At 40.3% G+C, this 20,287-nt stretch overlaps 1 long non-coding RNA gene and 1 pseudogene across 1 annotated transcript in view; one reads left to right on the forward strand and one right to left on the reverse strand.

Moving 5' to 3' along the window:
• LOC148188724 (uncharacterized) overlaps positions 1–20,287 on the reverse strand; it is a 232,205-nt gene that overhangs the window by 184,693 nt on the left and 27,225 nt on the right. The window lies entirely within an intron of this gene.
• On the forward strand, positions 175–2,935 carry LOC148188725 (uncharacterized; annotated as a pseudogene).

The following is a 20,287-nucleotide window of genomic DNA, read 5'->3' on the forward strand; positions in this document are numbered from 1 at the left end:
AAGCTGGCACCTGCTGAACTATCACTCAGATGAGTACGACCGTGATTGGGTTTTTTCACAGAGGTTCCACAGGACTCCAAGCTGTGGAGTACAAACAAAAGTTGCTGGGGCTCCCCGAACTCAGGCTGATAACAGACATATCAACAAGGTGGAACAGTGTGCAGTGTGTATGATATGACTGAACGCTTTCTCAAGAAACAGCCAGCAGTCACAGCTGCACATCTTTACCCCAAGGTGAGAAAGAGATCAGCACCTTGACTGAGTCGGACATATCCAATGCAGAAGAGTTCATCGAGGCCAGTCAAGGTGGCTACATGTGTTATGTCAGATGAGAGTAACCCAACACTCTCTGTCATAGCCCCACAACACGCAAAGCTCCTGCAAGCCACCCTGGGAACCCTTTGGGATCTCCTGTTTGTCAGAGAACTCGAAGAAGCACTTCACTAAGACTTCATAAAACAAATACGGGTCAAAGCTGGAGAAGGCCACACTTAACCTGGCTTCAGAGCCTGATCCAAGGTTTAAGGCACTGCTGTTCTGCCTGACAATGAGAAACAAGAAGCATTTACAAGACTGGTCACTGAAGATGAAGCTGCAGCTGCAGCAGAGCATCATCAGGTAAATACAAGCATCTGAGAGATGCTCAAGTGGTCCTCAGGTCATATAATCAAATAAGTACAATGGTGTTAAAGATAGAACATAAATCAATGTAAATTGTGTACTGATTTGTTGTAACGCTGTGTTTTATTTGTTTTGCCCTGTGGGAAGAAATGGTGCTGTTGAATCAGGAGGAACTCAGATGATTGTGTCCCAGATCACGAAGGGGAGAAGAGTAAAGAAGGAGATGGAAATCCCCGGGACCCCCAATGTGCTAAAGAAAAAGCATCCTCCTCTGCACAAGCTGAATTACTTGCGAACACTTTTGGGGATGCCAGGCAGGCCGCACCAGCACCAGACAGGTCAGCCTTTGACATGGCAGAGGAGGAGGTGAAAATGTACGACACAGCTGCTCCTTTGTCACTATCTGGAAGCCCATTGGACTGTTGGAAAGAACATCATTATAAGAACCCTGTTCTGGCCAAGCGAGCCAAGTGGTACTTGTGTGTACCAACGACAGGCGCCTCTGCTAAATGTGTTTTCACTCCGGCTGGGCACATTGTGATGATTCAGAGGAGCAGCCTCACCACAGACCACAATGACCAATTCTTGATAAAAAATAAATAAAATAAATAAAAATAAAACGTTTACTTACCTTCCTACTTACTTAACACAATAGTATTTGGTGGCATTTGCAGTGATTTCCCAAAGCACAAACTGTGTTTCTGTCTGGGAAAACCAGGCAGAGACAAACGATTCCCAGAACTTGGGCGGCTTAAGGGACACTGCATTGGTTGCCATGTTTGTGACTCTACAGATGTCCAGCAGACAAACGCCGGGGTCACCAGTGTAGAAGTTGTAGGAAAGTAGAGATGAACAACTTCCATTTGTAAATAGGCTACTTGAAGGCAAGTGTCTGTTTTATTTCAGCACAGCTTACACTGAAAGCCAAGTAAACGTTATTCAAAACAAAACGCTGACATGATGGTTTTCTGCAAAAACTCTGAGCTGCCACAGTTACACAGCGACGCTTTAAAGGCACCAACTGTCAACTGTGTCTGTGTGAAGGGAAAACAACACAGAAAAAGCACATAACATGACTTCTTGTGTTCAACCACAGATTATGATGAATCACGTCCTTAGAGTCTGCTACAGTATTTTGTAAAACTGTACAGGCTGGTTATTGGCCAATTTGAAAAACTGAACGCAGTGATCTACAGAAAAAGTTTAACCTATCCTACTGTAAAATGAATAAATACAAATCATAAATGTTAATTTACTTGGTTTCTATGGAATTAGAAAGAGAGTTCAAGAGCAGTAATTTCCAGTTATCCCCACTGAAAACCATTTACAGGAACAGAAACAGACTACTTAGCTTATCTACATGGCTTCTGATTATTAGCCTCAAATTACAATTCACCCTGAGTCACCTCTGGGTATTTGTTTATCTCTTCCTTTTCGAAAAGCCTGTCCCTCCTCTCCATCATTCATTTGCCAATAATGTAATGAAGGATGGATGAACCGCTCATGCTGAATGGCTGATGTTAGCAGTGATTACATATGAGAAACGACAGGATTTGAACCTTTTAGATTAATCTAACATTAGTCATATTGCCAAAACAACTCTTTATATGAAGTTTAATCCACAATGTTATGGCTACATAAACATCCCGGGAGATAATATGTGTCTAAGGTACTTAAAATCAGAACATATTTGACACAGCTGGATAAGAAGATTGCAAATCCCAAATGCTTCACATTAATAAACACGGCTGAAGCCCATGTGTCCTGTCAGGTCTTACACAACAGATGTTCATCTCTTTATGTGTGTACGTTTCTGTCCCTCCCTCTGGCTATAACACTCCATAGCAGTGACCCACAGCTCCACCACCCTTGTCCCACCGTAGGACAGCTCACTCTCTTACAACACACTCACACCCCTTGCTGATTGTGTGACACTCGCACCAATGGCTTCTGACAGGAATGGGGTATAAATGGCCTGTAAGTCAATTGCTAGGTCACTGTCTTCCGGGGGTGTCAGCTCCATCATAACTAACACACTCACACACACACACATACACACAAAGACTAGACAACTAAAAGACAAGTACATTCGAAGTACTTTGTTGAGAACTTAGTAGGAAAGTGACTTTTTGGTAATGCGCAGCACAGTGAGTGTCATTTGTCCTTTTTGGGCATTGGGGGTAGCTACTCTGTTCATCATCTGTGATATGGAAACAAAACATTTCTACTATAGATGGACACTAGTACTTGCGTACTTGATTTGGATGTCTGTATTCTTTCAATGTGTACTCACCGCCTAACATCCCACAGGTGAGCATGACTTATACATTTTTTTTTTACTATTTAAAATGGGTAAACAGTATATGATCATAGAGCCGTGTGCAGCGTATTGCTTTACTCAGCGACTCCTTGCCCTGCTGTCACTCCCACTCTCTGTTTATGAGCAGTGTTTCCGATACATATACTCTTCCTGGGCTGCCCGCCAAGGTAAACTGAGACCCGCCCAGGAAGATAAAATCTGATTTCCACTGTTTTTTCCAATCAAGGATGTAATTTTACAGCGCACACAGACCACCCACCCTCCAGCCCCACCAATGTTTCCCATTAATTACAAAGACAATGGCGGGCCGCCATAGTCTAATTTGTCCCGCCACAGTCTCAATGAAGCTGGACTTTTAATTAAGAGCCGTATTAAAACACTAGCGCAGTAGCAGCAGAGACACACAGCAGAAGGTCAGGTGCATTAAAAGTGAAACTGAACCGTTCATTCTGCTGGGCCTTAAACTGTCTTTCACTTACAAAAATCTGCAAAATCATCTATCGATCTGATCAGCTATGCACATATGAACAGATCAATTATCCACCTCAGGAGTGACATTCAGCTGCAAAGGAGATAAAAAGAACTCGGTCTGCTGCACTGCATTCACGGACCCGCGAAAACGTCGGATATTAGAGTGACACCACAGATAGAGTGACACTAACTGCTAAGCCGCCGCCCGCCGAAAATCTGGTTCAAAAGCAGTTTAGCTGATTTTGTGGCATCTAGCACTGGACCAGAGAACTTCAGAGCAGCAAACAGAAACAATTCGGTACCCCTTTCTATTTCAATAACAGTTTTGTGGTAGTTAGATAACATGTAGACAAGCCCTTTAGCCTGCGGTGTTGCCTGTCCTGCATTGCTCTGTGTACATTGACACAGCTCAAAAACATGCATTTATTCTACTGACAAAGACTGATTATTCAAATCATCTTCGTTTTGGGTGCAGCCCAACAATTCTGAATGAGTCTGATGAGAGCGATACTCAAAGTTGGTAAAGGACAACTTAATTACAAAAGTGACTTCTGTTTACAGCCATTCACTATATATAGTGATATACATATTCACAACTGCTTTTGAACAACTAAAATCTAGCATTTTTGCAGAGTCAACCCAGCTGTTCTGCAGTTATTTTATTATTCACATGTAATGCATAAACACTTGCACACTCATGATGTGCCAAATTCATTCTGTTGAGGTGTCTGTGATATGCTCAAAGCTTCGAGTGAATCTCCATATTCTCACGCAACCCTCTGTCTTGCTGTCTAATCAAATTAGCATCTCTCTGCTCCGCATCCAATCACATTAGTATCTCTGCTCCCTGTGGTAAAATCAGCAGCTTTGACCTGCTCTTCTCCAGTGAGGAGTGTGCTTGGTGGTGGATGAGCCGACGGTAGCCAAGGTATATTTCTCCCCCTCTTTGAAGTCAATGAGCTGATGGATCTGATCCAGGGAGACTTGCTGTCCGCGAACAGCACACCTCTGTGAGTCTGTTTGGTTTTCTCCTGCAGAGGAAAACGTAGCTCAAGTGGACACGCTGTCAGATTATGTTTTGGAAAACAGGCCAAAGATGCAATGCCGTGCTTGCTTGCTCACTCTTTCGTGTTTATTGTCATTCTTTCTGTCTATTCGTCTATCTCTCTCTCTCACATACACACACATGCCACCCACTGGAAGATCTTCCTGTGATGTCTGGATGCCCTTTCTCTTGAATCACTACACAATACACTGGAGAGCACCCACCAGGCACTTGTTCTATGAGTGTGAGTGGATCACTTTTCAGTTCTGTTTGACCATAAAAGGGGTTCAAGTGTTCAAGCAGATACCTTTTATTCCTTCAGAAAGCCCTGTCACTTCGCAATCTGCCAATATGCCACTACAAAGGCAGATGGCATTTAAAGGAGTTGGATTTGTGTGTATGTATGTGTATGTGGGGGTATTTGGGTGGTGAATCTGCAGCTCCATTGAGAATCCAATGGCCCCTCATAGTTTCATTGATTATAGGAAAAAGCAAGGGGAGAAAATGAAGGGAGACATGGGGGCTATGGGCAGTAAGGGTTAATGGTTCCCTTCCTGCTAAGTCCATCTAAAGCTAAGTCCATCTCTCTGTTGCAGCTATGTCTTTCTGTTCTTTCTTAGTTCTGTGTCAACATCAATAGCAGCTTCATTCGAACACCTGGCATTCACACATGCAGAAACACACATGTACCCATAAGCCCCCATAAGCCGGGGGGGAAATGCAGAGCAAGCTGTACTGTACGGCACTGTATATCATCCACAACCCATTTTCTTAGAGTTTTATGGGGTTACAATAAAGCCTAGTTATTGTGGAAGCAGATAGTCCCCTAGCCCTCATCATAAACTGATTTCTCCTTCACTGAGCTGATGAGGGCAGAAGCAGAGAAGAGGTTGGAGGAGGGAGAAGGAGGAGCGGAGGGCGAGGGGATGATGGGAGGGGGATACAGATTTTTTTTTAAAGTGTTGAGAGAAGCAGCAGCAGAGCAGAGGGGTAAGATGAGGATGGAGGTCAAAGGCAGGAGAGTGGTTTGTCCGGGGAATATTTAGGAGACAGAGGGGAAAGCAGTGGCACTGATCAATATGACAATAAGGAGAGGACAGGCGGGGTCTACCCAAGTCAATAGACTTTCAGAACAGAAGAAAAACACATTGCAGAGAAGATGTAATCATTTGTCGGTCATCCTCTCTGTCTCAACACTTAAACAGTAACACGTTTCGAATGACAAGTCTACGAGGCCAGGTTTGGCTTTCCCCAAGGCCTGTTTTACTTTTAAATGCCGTCTGCTACAGTAATACAATCAAGACAGTTTCTACAGTCTGGCTTGGTTTAGCTTTTAATCTCTGCCCCGCAGCTTGCTGCGAGCAAATACTTGACAACTATTAGCCAACTGCTCGTATGATGGGCACCTAAGAAACCTGAGAAGTAGACAAATAGAGGTTTTCATTTCAAATGTATTAGAGAGCAGATGTTTTCCTGCCTCCCGACATACAACATTTATGTTTCAATATTTCTATATGCCAACTCGCGCTGCTCACTGTAACTGTCTCAGCATGATTTGCTTCAACTTTATCAACACTTTGAGAATATTCCAACCAGTGTGGCAATAGTAACTTAACACTTACACTCGCTTTCATTCATTTATACATTGTTAACCCGGTGGCAGCGAAAAGACACAGCACCGTTTACAGACAACACGCTGGACCTAATCTGCCCTGCATTACTCTCTTAACCAGCTGTGCTGTTCAAGAGGGTTAAAGGGACAGTTAAACCCAAAATGCAAAATAAATATTTATCCCCCACCTTTAGTGCTATTTAACAATGCAGAGTGTTTTGGTGTGAGTTGCAAGGTGTTGGAGATATTAGCCATAGAGATATCGGCCTTCTCTTGAATATAAAGGAACTAAATGGCACTTGTCTTTTGGTGCTCAAAGCACCAAATAATACATTTGAAAACTTAACAACAATGTCTCTTTTCAGAAATAATAACACAATCACTCAAGATCACCTGCAGACTTTGTTGTGGTAAGTTTCATGTAGGAACCAATTTCTTTTTACTGAACCAAACCCGCTAACAGTGTCACTGTACAGAAGGAAGCGTGCATCTGCTGATAACTCACCTACCACCACTGAGCCAGCTAACGATAAAGTAGCTGCGACCATGTATGTGCATGCATCCACGCATTCATGCAATCACAATGTCCCTACGACAACCAGGTCATGAGTTATGAAAGGTGGCAAATGGTCAACCCATATGGAAGTGACATGCCAGACATTATTATGGGCCACTCCCACTGGGAACAACTGTTCTCTCAAAGTTCCAACACTAAGCTTAACTTCATTTTTATGTGCTCTACAAGCACAGAATTGCAATAAGTACATAGTTCAGACAGGTTACTCTTTTTTTCAGTCCTCTGAAAAATCAATAACACTATTTCCAAAAAGCAAGTGTTGATGTAAAACAAGATTATAATCGTTCAGTGACCGTTACGTTTGACACAAGGGCACAGGCAGAATTTAACAGGACAGGCTTTGACATTTTGTGATGAACTTTTTTGCTTTGTATAAATTTCTGTCTGGAGCAGTGACAAACAAATTAAATTGTAGGCATCTATATCTGATTGACTCTGCCTGCTTCTTCACAGGATCAAAACCTGCAGCTTTAATTAATTGCTGCAGTCTTTGGTTTCCCTGTTTTCTATCATTCTTCAAATAGAAACACACTGAAACTGGGGTCTGCATGGCAGAAACTGTCAAAATGAATGGCAAATACAGAGAGAACATTATGTCTGTCTGTTGCAGCGTTGGATGAAATTGAACCAGTTTTGCCGGCAATACAAGCTGTAATTATATTATTACTCTAATTATAAACAATTGTAATATGGCAACCAATTAATCATCTTTGGCGATTGAAAGCCAGCCTAAAGCTGCTCATTGTTTGCCTGGAAGAGTGTACTGTTGGCCAGTGATGGTCAAACTGTTTTCCTGTTTCATATAAAAGCTTTTGTTGAATTACACACTATCATGGACAAAACAGTTGATGTGTGTAAGTATACTCCAACAGTCTAGTTTATGTTTGCAGATCTGAGAAAAAAGGTGGAAGCAATAGCTGGAAGCTACTTTGGCCACAGATCCAAGCCATTTCAAGATTTACTTGTTGAGTGTTGAAACAGTTTGGCAGTGACGCACCATTGTGACAGATGGATAGACTGACAAACAGTTGTAGCGTGGGCTTCATTTGGTCAATTCACTTCCATAATCACACTTGTTTCAGAGAATTGGCACAACACATTTCAGAGAATTATATTCCTGTTCATGTGCTGCCAGATGAGGCTTTGCAAGGCTTTTTATAAGCCCATTCAATTTGTATTTCATAGTACAAGGTTAAACTACATGAATGTGTGATATTAACAAGGATTAAGGCTCCATACATTTTATGCAAAGAGCACAGCAGGGAAGGGAACTGGTGTTCTTTGAAGCTCAAATAACACAGAGAAACACGAAAACTGTATTACATTTTTCTACTTTTAAGAGATACTTTGCCAATTTTTGCATGTTAAACATTACATTTGCATGTTCTACTTTGCTCTGAAGCAAATTTACTGAGCTTGCCCATGTAAAGTAAGGAGTAGTTTGACATTTTGGGAAAATGCTTATTCACTGTATATTTTCTGTACAAGCCTTTTCAAAGCTGACCAATTATAACATGATGTCTTTTTTGTTTAATCCGCACAGAAGCCAAAGCGTAAAAAAGTTCCTCAAGTCTCAACTGGTTGCCTGGAACCTCACAGTGACAACAAGACTGTAGGATATTGTTGCCTTCGGACAGAGCATTGAGTTTCTGTTTTAAGCTCACAAAGGTAACAAGCACCAGAACTAAGACAGGGTTGAAATTCTGTATAAAATACAGAGTTTAAATGTGAATCAGAACTGAGTCAATGTGGGGTCCTCTGGAGGTCTCACACAACGGAAATCGATTGCTGCGTCATTTAAGATGGCGACCGCACTGCACTGGACCACAAATTATCAGAATGAAAACAGCTTTTGGATTGACTGATAGATTTGCCTCGTGCACTCACCTGTAAAAGAGTCCATCCTTTATCGCCGAGCCTCACGCCATTCTCTGAGGTGTGGAAGGGGGCAATTAAATTACCCCCACCCTCTCCGGCCCACAGCGAGTGATATGGGACTGGATTCCATTACACAAACTCTATCTAACCCAGGCCGCGGCCTATCTAAACCTCATATCCCTGACAACACTCCATACATCAGCCACAGGCTAATACACTCTAATAGGCTGGGGCCTCACCCACAGATGTACCATATGACCTGTCTCTCTGTCTCACTCACAATGGCTACCATTTGTTTGCCTTCGCTTTGCTATTCCCGCTTGTACTTTTCACACTTTCTGTAGGCCTTTGTGTCTTTCATCTTTCTTTCATTTTTGTTTGACTTGTTGTCTCCACTTATTCAGTTTGCTCACTTCTTATCTCCGCCACTGAAGTTCACTCCCCGTTGCTCTCTCCTCCCTTGTATTCATCGCTGTTCCTGTATCACTCACTGTTTTGCTGTTTTCATTGTACTGAGATAATAAACAACAGAAGAGGAGTAATGATAAGTGGATGCTTCTCTTCAAAAAGTTTGCACTCTCATCTGTATGTCCTCTGTCATCCTCACCTGCAGTACAGTTAGTTCTTATAAAACAAAAGCCAAAAGCCATTACCCCAGTCTTATTTTTGGTGAAAATCTTATTAATTAATCACAACCGCAACACACTATTTGTGCCACTTCCTGCCCCAAGCCCCCCTTGCCTAAACCAAACAGAGTATTTCCAGTAAGTGAAAATGCATCTGACACGACAACCCCCTGTTGTGTGCTACATGTGTGAAAGGGAAACTGTGACAAAAAGCACCTGATTCTCAAGACACTGTAAGGAGTTCATATGTGAAAATGGCTAGACACAGCGAGCGGAGCTTTTTGGAACACAGCCTTCAAATTGGATCACTGTGAGGTAAGTTTCCAATGAAATACAGCTTATCTTTGATGTATTATGAGTATATTGACTACTGCAGCCTTGTCAGATCATTTATTGAGTCAATAAAAAGAGGAGAGTGAAATGCTCTGAAGCAGGATGCAACCTCTGCAACTTACTGCATCCTCACTCACAACACGTTGCCCCTGCAATTTTACATTGTTCAGTTTCAGCACAGCTCTGGTTGCAACATTTAAAGTGATCCTGAACAGCTGGACTGTGGTAACAAGTTACAGGATAACAGAAAGTCATACAGGCAGAGAAAATAACTCAATAGAGCTGCCTCCATGTCAGTATCTATTAAAGTTTACCAGCATCAGCCAACATATGCTACTGGTCATTCCAGTCCAGATAAGGCAGTTGTTGCAGAACAACTCTATTAAATTGTGCAAGGCAGCGTTTATTCTACTGGTTATGAGTTTTTTCCAAAGTAAAATAATAAATGTGCTCTTCTTCTTTTAGAAATTAGTGTCACTTTAAGGCTTGATGACTGATTTCTTTTGTTAAATGAAAAAAGGAAAATATATCTATAGAAGTATTGTTTCGGTATCATTTCAAACCATACACAGCCCCACATCAAATAAACATTAGCTTTTGCTAGCGCCTGTGTTGGAAGTAAAAAAACAATAACATCATATTTTTCCTGCCTCTAAAACCATCCCCCTTTTCTCGCCTTCATCTCTGTCTTGTACTTCATTTTCCTCCTCTTCTTCTTTTTGTATCCCCCCCATTCCCAAGATATCTCTCTCCCTCTCTCTCTGTTTCCTTCCAACCTTACATGTCTCTCTCTCTCTGTCTCTCTCTCTCTCTGTCTCTCTCTCTCTCTCTCTCTCTCTCTCTCTCTGTCTCTCTGTCTCTCTCTCTCTCTCTCTCTCTCTCTCTCTCTCTCTCTTTCTCTCTCTCTCCCTGAGAACATCAAAGGGCTGTGTCAGTACCAAAGCTCAGCTCAACAGTGGAGTGGTTGACCTTGGATGCTCACTAACAACCCAGGAGAAAGGCAGAGAAAAGAGAAACGATGAAAAAGAGAAAGAGGAGGAGAGGCAGAAAGAGAGATCACACACGTACAGGAATACTAACCAAGCTAAAGACAAGCATCTCTGAGGCTCACTTGGATTGCCGTTTACTGTGAACTCTGGTAAACACACAAATCAGCCAAATTTACAGTCAAATTGTAAGCATTAATCTGAAAATTTCAATTCATAATTTTACACATAGAATAAAGACCTTGATTAGACACATAATAAAAAACAACTTCACACTGAGGAAATGTGCTCCTCCACAGAGGGCTGAAGATCAAATACAAATGAGCAGATATAAAACTCATATATATCTCCGGTATTTGCAGCCATATATGTCTATATAAAGTGTTATTTAACAACACTGAAATAAAGTGGACGAGTTAAGCTTAACAGAGAAGTCTCAAAGTCAAAACAAACCTCTGCAAATATTCACAGAGTAGGTTGGGTTGGCATACGTGCCCAAATCTCTGTGCGTAAGAGCCAGGGATTTCACCTGACACGTCAACAACTCTGTGATGAAGAAACTGCGTATGCTTGCATCTGTGTTGCATCACTAACAAGTAAGTAATACACACACATCCACAACCACACTTATGTACACACAAACCTAGCTTTGCATGTGTTACAGTTAATAGTTACAAAATTTACAGACGCACGGAAAGCACACACACTCACCCACGCACGAAAATCCTGAATCATAAATAATGCACCAACATAACCTAACAAGCCAAGAGTACTTCGTCACAAAGTGTTCTGCAATATATATATGAGTGCAACAACAAAAAGAGACGGAAAAATTACAAAATAAATCAGCGACAAAGATTAAACGATAGCAATTTGAAGAAACATCAACAAAAACTAATACAGACCATTGTCTGATTTGGTTATTTGATTTTTTTTTTTTTTTTTTTGGACAAATCCCTATTTTACTGACTTTTTTGCAGAAGAGAATTCAAGGTGTGTTTAATGTAACAAGAGTCTGATTGGCATAAAAGGGTTCAACAGGCAAACGTAAGTGGTGTCAATTTAAGCATTCATTTGCAGGCTTTAGGGATTATAAGACATTTACCTGTTTTGTCTCTGAGGATATCAACTAATTGTTAAATAGAGGTAAATTTTTCATTGTGTGTGTGCGTGTGTCTCCCTCCATGATTATTCTGTTTCCCCTCTCTGACTTTGGAAGTTCTTGTGAGTCTGAATTCAGCTCAAGTGGAACTTTTCATGAATTTTATGGTTTTTTTTCCCCTTAGCAGTAGTTTGAGTCATGGGGTTGTAATTAAAGAAAAACACTGTGTGGTTATCACATTGAAGACATATTTTCTATGATATTGTGGTTGAATCCATTGGAGCCAATCAGATCTGATCAATGGATTAGAGAGGCAGCTGTTGCAGAGAGAAATGAAACTTTTTTCTACAACAGTTACACAAATTAAACCCAGCTCCGGACCGCAGTGTGCACGCTGTCCACGGAATGATGCCCGTTTTATCTAAAATAGATTGAAAAACAAAAGACAACACTAAACTGAATTAAAGTGGGTCGTCGGTCCATTCTGAAAGAGGCCGCAGGCGACTCGCAAACATGTCAGTTTTGTTATAAACACACTTTACTTTGAAGGACAGTGAATGTCCAGCACAGAGCTTAAATAAGGGTGTTTCTGAGTACAGCCACTATTTCATTGCCCTGTTCTTGGTATTATTTGTCCTATTACCATGCTCTGCCTTGGCAGCATCTTTGTCACTGGTCTTGAAACAATAATATGCACCTTTTTGGTTGCAGTGTTATTTATTTATTTAATAACAAATAAGTAACTGCACTTTATTCTTGCAACATGTCTTATTCCATTGTGTTACAAGCCCAAATGTTGTCTACATTTTGTCAAATTAAATGGAATTTATGTTAATTTCTCGTATTCGTGGACGTTGAACGAAGGACTAAGGATAAATCTGGCCCCTGCTGCTGGACCAGTTGGGAACCATTAGCATAGAGTAGGCTCTGCTGTGAGATCAACAGACTGAGAGAGATAAATTTAGCTAACTGCACCACCAGTTAATGAATCTGAGGGAAACCCTAAAATTACCTTTTAGGGATCATATTCAGCCATTTGTAGGCTAGTGGAATATGTTTAAAAGCGCTGTAAAAATGACAAGAAATTAATTTTGAAAATGCAGAAAAAAAACTTCATTTACTGCATTTTAAACATACTGAGGACAGACAATACAATCACAACGTGTTACTATGAAGTAAGGAGACAAATAAGAAGAAGCACACTTTTGCACGCTTGTAAAAAAGTTTTGAGATGCATCGAAAAAGCCACCATCAGTACAAAAGCTATAAAAAGATCCGCGGACAGAGCAGTATGCATGATCCTTTTTTATCTTGCTTTGAAGAATACACAGTTTTCCCATCTCCTCCTCTCCTTCCTTCCTCTTTTCTCCTCCCCCCTGATGTTAGTGACTCCTCATCAGGGACCACATTAAAACTCAATCAATTACACACACACATACACACACCTCCCAACAACTGTCTTTCTATGTCATCCCTGGGCTTAATGCCAGCATCTCTCTCCCAGTCGCTCTCTGCGCAGTGTTGTCCTCATCTCTCTCATTGTGATCCTGTGGCCTTGTTGGCCCTGGCATTCAATTTAGCTGTCATCCAGATGCATCCCTCTCTGCAAACACACACACACACACACACACACACACACACACACACACACACTCACAGATGGATTTCCTGTCAGGACAGTTTGAGACCAATCAGACTGTGGTATTGGAGCATGCCCAGATGAGGGCTAAAGGCCATCAAGGGACCCCACACACAATGAAGTATTCCCTTTAATCCTAGACACACACACACACACACACACACACACACACACATATGCATGCATGCCAAAAGTTATATACATCATAAAACACAAAAAAGCCCACAAACACATGCACAGTCAACTTCAATAAAACTGCATTTACATTTACCACCCGTGGTATTAAATTTGAATGCATTGAGCCTGCATGCGTATGTATGAGGAATGCAGACAAGTCTACTCATCTGCGTTTGTGTGTGTGTGTGTGTGTGTGTGAGCTAAGTTGCCTTTAGGCGCCATCAGGGTGTCACACAATATGGCTAAGCCCGAGTCCCACAGGAACTGAACAGTGTCTACTCAGTTTCCAAGAGATCAGCAGAGCCAGGCAGAGAGCAGAGAGGAAGAAAACAGGACGAGTGACAGAGATGCAGAGAATGACAAGGACAAAGAGTGAGCGACACAGATAAATACAGAGGGACAGGCACAAAAAGAGAAGAGTTGTAGAAACAGACAGAGAGAAAGGGTCAGTAGAAACAGAAAAAAGGGAAACCAGGTGGAGACACCGTGAAGGGATTGATTCCAAAGGAGACTAGACAGGAAGGAGAAGCATCTCCTCGTGGGCATGGAGATTGTAAGGAGGATATTAGGGCTACCCTCTGCAAGTCAGAGATTTGAATCATCAGTCATCATCAGAGACCTGTCAGTCGACTGAGATTCTTAATGTAGAGCTGCCGTTTTTATCGGATGTTTCAGTCCCCAGATTTAGCTGCAGCGTGAGCACTCCTTGTTTTCACGTAGCTCTCTGGTATGGCAGCTGCAGACCCAGACAGGGGTGAATCAGAAGCCCTTTTAAGATAGAGATTGCGCTATAGTGCTGCTACCAAGTCCTCCTTTGCAATTTTACACAGACCCAAATACGGCAGCATCATACCGCTCCAGTTTGTGATTTTAGACAGCATGCCAGCATCGCAGAACAATAACAATGTCATAACATGGCAAAAATAATCATTATCTGTCTTTGTTAAATGGCAGCTGATCTCGTCCTCACTTAAAGAGCAGCAAGCTCCTGAATCTAATCATTTTCACGATTTGCAGACATTTTCTTCTGCAGTTGTTCTCCTTTGAGTTTTCCACTAACTGCTGCTAGCTTTTTAAAAATCTCCCATGTTGGGTCAGGTACAGTCCTACTAGATCTCAAACAAAAGCCAGAGACAATATTGTACTAAGTTTCTGTGAGTGGTAAAGTTACCACTTCTAAACAGAAGGCAGAAGTTAACTCGATGGGACATCGCGGGACCTGAGCGAGCAAAGTCCCTCCTTCTCTGGGCAGCTGCCTCCGTCTCACTCAGACTCACCCTGGGTCTGAGTCCACAGCTGCTATACCAGCGAGCAGTGTGAGAGAGAGCTACTATGCAGCTAAATCTGGGAAATCTGCTGCACACTTACTGACAAAAAAAAAAAAAAAAAAGGACTCAACTTGAAGGCATCTCGGTCGACTGAGTGGTCTCCTACTAATGATTTGAATTTTTAACTTTCGGAGGGCAGCCCCCGAGTATGATGAGTAAGGGGTCTTGCTTTCTTCAGCTTTGTCAAAGAATCATAAATCTTTGAATTTGGTGAAGCACACCAGTAAATTCAAGGGAAACATGTAAGTCACATGTTATGCACCAAATGTACACTCAGCGTTTGATAAGCAGTAGTAGTCTTGTATATTATGATTTTACAAACAATTGTAATGATGCACAGGCTGACACAGGCTTCTCCCTCTCTGTCCCTCATCAACCAGACCCAAAAATAATTAATATCTGTACAAATTATATTATAAGGCATAGAAAATAAAATCAGACAAAAACTAAGTCAGAGTCCTAAAAAGAGAAGAGAAGTTATCTCTCCACTCTTGAATAAAAAAAAACAAAGACAAACAGTAACCAAAAACATGTTCAGTGACCAAAAAGAAAGAATGTCCTTATCATGGTTTAAGTTAATACCCTACAATGTATGACTGCAAAGTGTACACAAAAAATGACCAATATTGACACAATTAAAGTGACCTAAATATGTTAGACAGCGCAACATTACCAAAACATAGCCCGCATTACAGTGTTTCTTTAATGATTTCCTTTAATATTTTCTAGTATCCCGGAGGGAGAACAGAATATAAATGTGTGATTTCTGCAGCAGGCAGGTTCGGACAGAATTTGAACGGCTTTTCTTCATCCCCACCATGAACAAAATACGGAATTTCAAATTTAGTTTTTAACTAGCAGCAGCACTTTAGAAGTGTCGTCAACCTGCAGTACTGAAATAGGTTTTTTTTCCACCCAAAGCATCTCTGCTCGCATCACTTGCCAGCATGAGCTGTCAGTGTAGATTTCATTAATTGAGACTGCTTGCTGCTATTTACTTGTTTGTGCTGCTTCACGCTTTACTGCCTCCTAATACAGTGCATTAAAGAACGGTTCCAGTGATGTAACAGAATGCAATGTGGCTTTTTTTTAAAGCCTACCTTAGACGCAACTAGTTACGATAAAGTTAGTCCTGGACATAGATCTGGCCTTAAGTTCCTGTCACTTCATGCTGTAAACCAGCCTGGGACATACCTGGATACCTTCAATGGTAGTCAATACAGCAGGTGAGTTGAGACAGATGTTTAGTTTCTCTTAATGTGAGATAAATACACCCAAAGACACACGTCAACTTCACCAACTTCAAGATTTTGAATATAAATGAACCTGATGACTCCATAACGGAATACTTCACTCCACATATGACCATTTATATATTATTTATGTATGAATTACTCGCCCCCTCTTACATGAAATTCGTGAAGAAAACTTTGTTTTTCTGGCATACCTCCAGTGAATGAAAAATCTGAAACAGATAAAATTCTTGACAAATCAAAGAAAAAGGGTTCATGTATACCAAAACATCAGTTTAAAAAATCTTGCAGTAAATTTCAGCTCTCATTTATCGAGCCAGTGCATCTTAAAGAGACGGCCCTTTCCAACGCCAAACTAAACGAAGTGAAACTTATCTATAAAGGTCAGAGTCCATTGACAAAACCAGTCATTTTACCTTGCTGAACCTTGCGAGCTGCATTGTTCACTAATTTGTTTGTGTTGTAAAACCCTTTAAAACACTACTTTGGTGTTTTAAAGGGTTAGTTTACACATTAACACACACAAAAAAACAGTTGGAGGCAGCAGTGGACCAGCAGCTCCTGTGTTTAGTGAGATAAAATCACTGTTTTTGTCAATACAGTCCGGCTTCAATAGAGCATAGATAAGATGACTTCTTGTGTATGGCTTTTGATTTCTCTCTCTGTTTTTATTTTGTCTTTCTGGGTTTACTGTAAGTGCTGGTTGTTGAGTTACTATCAGTGACAGATTATCTATTTCTTTTGTTTATATATGTTTTGAGAAAGGAGTAGGTAAAGCAGATTTTTTTTGTTCTCCATGTCCTTTTTCGTTCATGGTATTACAGTTGTTTTGTATGTAAATCTGATTATTATGCATTAACATGAGCGGGATAAATGAAAATGAAATGAACTTTTAGCTCAGTTCTCAAAAAGGCTGTCTGTTTTAGGAAGTGCTGAGGATACGGTTGGATAACTGAGATTTGATTTGTGAGTTTGTAAACGCATGTTTGATAAAGTTTTTCAGTTGTTAAATGTGGACCACTTTTTACTTCATTTCATTAAGAACTTTTTCCCTTTTTTTGTATTCTTTGTTCACCAGTAAACATTTACATGCAAGAAGAAACATTTCATTCATGAATTCAATGTAACATGGAGTGATATTCAAAAAGCATTTGAGGGGCTTGAAGTATTCCTTTAAAACCTGTAAATAGCTCTAGAAATCAAACACAACAACATGACAGACTGAGTGTATCCTTATTCACTAAATAAATTTTTTTTTTTTTTAAATCATAACTTAGCAACTTAATAAAATCAGCACATTACCTGTGTTTTTATTTTCTATTGTACTCAACTTTAAGTACCTGTTACTGAGAAATTCTGCAATGTTAACAAGTTGTTTTGGCGTCTAAAAGACAGGCCTGCATTTTTTAAAAATAAACAATGAATTGGAAAAAAAAAACTCTTTGGATTATTGTACCAGAGACAGTTGGAGGCAGAAAAACCAGACTGTCATCATCACACATAGTTCACAGTTAGTCCCATAAAACTGTTTTCCCCTCAGGTTTCACTCCCACACAAACACCACATATAGAGCTCTGAAGCCCTGTACTGACACAACATGTCTCAACTGCTAAAATGTATTCATGGAAGGTGTTACTAATTATCGGAGATACAAATTCATTTGTTTTTCGTTTAGCGACTTTTATTCCATTTCACTGCTTTCATGTTTTGTTTTTTGTTTCCAGTTGACCTCATTCCAGTGTACTCCCTTTTTTCACTTTTTCTTTTGTCCATTTTCTCAGTTCAACAATGTTTTTCCAATCTCCTTTCTTAATCCACCCTCACGCCTTTCCCCATCTCTGTCTTTTAGCTCTGCAACTCTAATTAACTGGGCTGTCTGGAAGACATTTACTGTTAAATGAGTCCTGTGTCCTCTTCCTATTAGATCTGTAGGTTTGTGCGCTTCTGTGCCTGTGTTTATGATTCTGTATGTGCATGTGTATATTTGTATACTGCATATACATCCCTCCATGTTTGTATTCTGTGCTGTGTACGCATATTTGCTTGCATGCGTTCATCTCACCCTGGGTGCAGGCCAGAGGCGCTGATTGCCATTTGACCGCGGGGCTATTTTAAGGCCCAGTTTAATTTGTGGTGATTGATTGTGATAATTAATTTGCCGTAGGTAGATGATTGTGGTAATTAATTTGCTGCAGCTTGATGATTAAGGGTTGTTGGTGTCCCGTTGTGACCAGCACTGTTTAGCCGATTAGCTTCTTTGCTGCCACACTCATTTATTGTTAGAGTACACCCCTCCTCACAGCTGTAGCTGAGGCCCACATTCTCCCAAAGCATGTGACCTCAACAAGAAAAACTTTGGGCTAACTAGTCTGGGGATGTAACGGTTACTGATTATCATGATAATCAAAGTAAATCTCCCTGATGAGTAGTAATACCATTTAAATTTTAATAAACATGATGACCATGTGTGATTACAGTGCTTTGGAATCATAGTAAATACTTTTTATAATACAAGGAGAAATTTGTTCATGTTTCATATTCCATTTTTTATTTCAAAAAGTTTTTTAATGTAAAAAGTTACGTAGAGGGTTCTTTCATCAATTTGTATCACTGAAATTATGCCAATTTAAAAGGCTGTGTAATATAGGGCTGAATGTCTTTAAGATAGTACAGTTATTTTTATAATGAAGACTTTTTTCTCTGGCACAAAAAGGGGGGAGGGAATAACAAAAACAAAAGGAACATTGGCCAAATTGTTATTTTTAACCATCAGTATGGTGCGTCCCCAGTAATCTCAACTCACAAATGCACAAACATTACTTAGAAGTTAGAACACATGAATCAAATGTGCACACTGGGAAAATAACATTTGTTTTAATCTGTTTTCCATAAAGTCTTCAATATATTCTTTCAATATATTTTATTCCTATATTTCAACACAGGCTCTCAGAGATCTGCACAGCGAGATAGCAGAAATATTACTATTTCTATCCTTCATTTGCCTGCTATTCCCCATAGTCTCTGCAGGATTGGTGAGGTGGAGAGCTACTCCATCCAACCAAATGAGACTTGCTGCTCAAATGAGAACGAATGGCTTTTCTAACAGCGATATTATTAAACACACAGCACTGGTGTTTCAAACGCATTAGTGGGACTGATATGAAGTTGTTCGGCTGACTGGCGGAAACAATGAACTCTGGCTAACGTTATTAATCGGAATCATAAATCTATTTCTCATCTGGTCTATCAAATAATGAGGTAGAGGAAACCAAGCAAGGTTTCCCATTAAACCGTGGAATGCCACACAATAGCGTAGATGTTCACACAGACACACTATTTTGCCCACATGCACACACACACATTCACACAGCACACAAAAAAGAACGAGTAAAATGGAAAGCAAAATGGGAAACAGTGGAGGGGAATAGTTTTTTCGACATCTTCCTGCAAGAAATTCATTTATGCATGGCCCAAGATGGACTCGGGTTTATTGGTTTCTTTATTCTGAAATGGAATTCAATGCGGAGCAAAGGAGAAGAATGGAGAGAGTGGGACCTCTCTATTTGCATCAGGAAGCAGTGTGAGACACATTTAAAATGCCGTAATGAAATTAGAGCAGGGATTTTGATTATCAGTCTTTTCGGGCTGCAAGTAAAACATCTCCAACAACAAATTAATCATTAACAAGAGGGGTAAAAGAAGAAAACCCAATTTATCAGACTTACAAGCACCGCAATGCTCTATAAGTACAAGTGCATTCACAAATACTGCTGTTTGTGGTTTGTACTTGTGTGCGTTTGACTAGTCCCAATCTGTGTGAGCTCTCATGCTGAAACAGTCCAATGCATATCCAAATGAGACCTACATGGCCTGAGTGTGTGTGCTGTCAATGTGTATGTGTGTATGTGTGTGTGTGTGTGTGTGTGTGTGTACACTGTAAACTGTTATACAGGAAAAACACCCCAGAATCAAATTTTTTTTCATTAATTTAATACATAAATGTTTTGGATTCATTTAAATTAATTCAACTTTTTTTTGTTTTTATTTCGCTTTAGTTGTTTTTTTCTCTTCCTTTTTATTATTTATGTTTTTTTCTTTAATATGTTTATTTTGTCTCTTATACATGAATGTACATTTATTATTATCATTATTATTATTATTACTTTAATTGCTCAACCCACAGGTTAGAGGGGGGTTGTGGAGGGTGGGCTAGGGTGGGTAGAGGAATGAAGGCATAATTGTATCATGAACTGTCAAATGTCCATTTCTGTTAAATAAAACACAAAAGATATGTATTCATAAACATGACTTTGAATGAT

This window comes from Plectropomus leopardus, chromosome 9 (genome assembly GCF_026936395.1).
Source record: "Plectropomus leopardus strain MGB_pleo_1.0 chromosome 9, ASM2693639v1, whole genome shotgun sequence".
NCBI lineage: Eukaryota > Metazoa > Chordata > Actinopteri > Perciformes > Serranidae > Plectropomus > Plectropomus leopardus.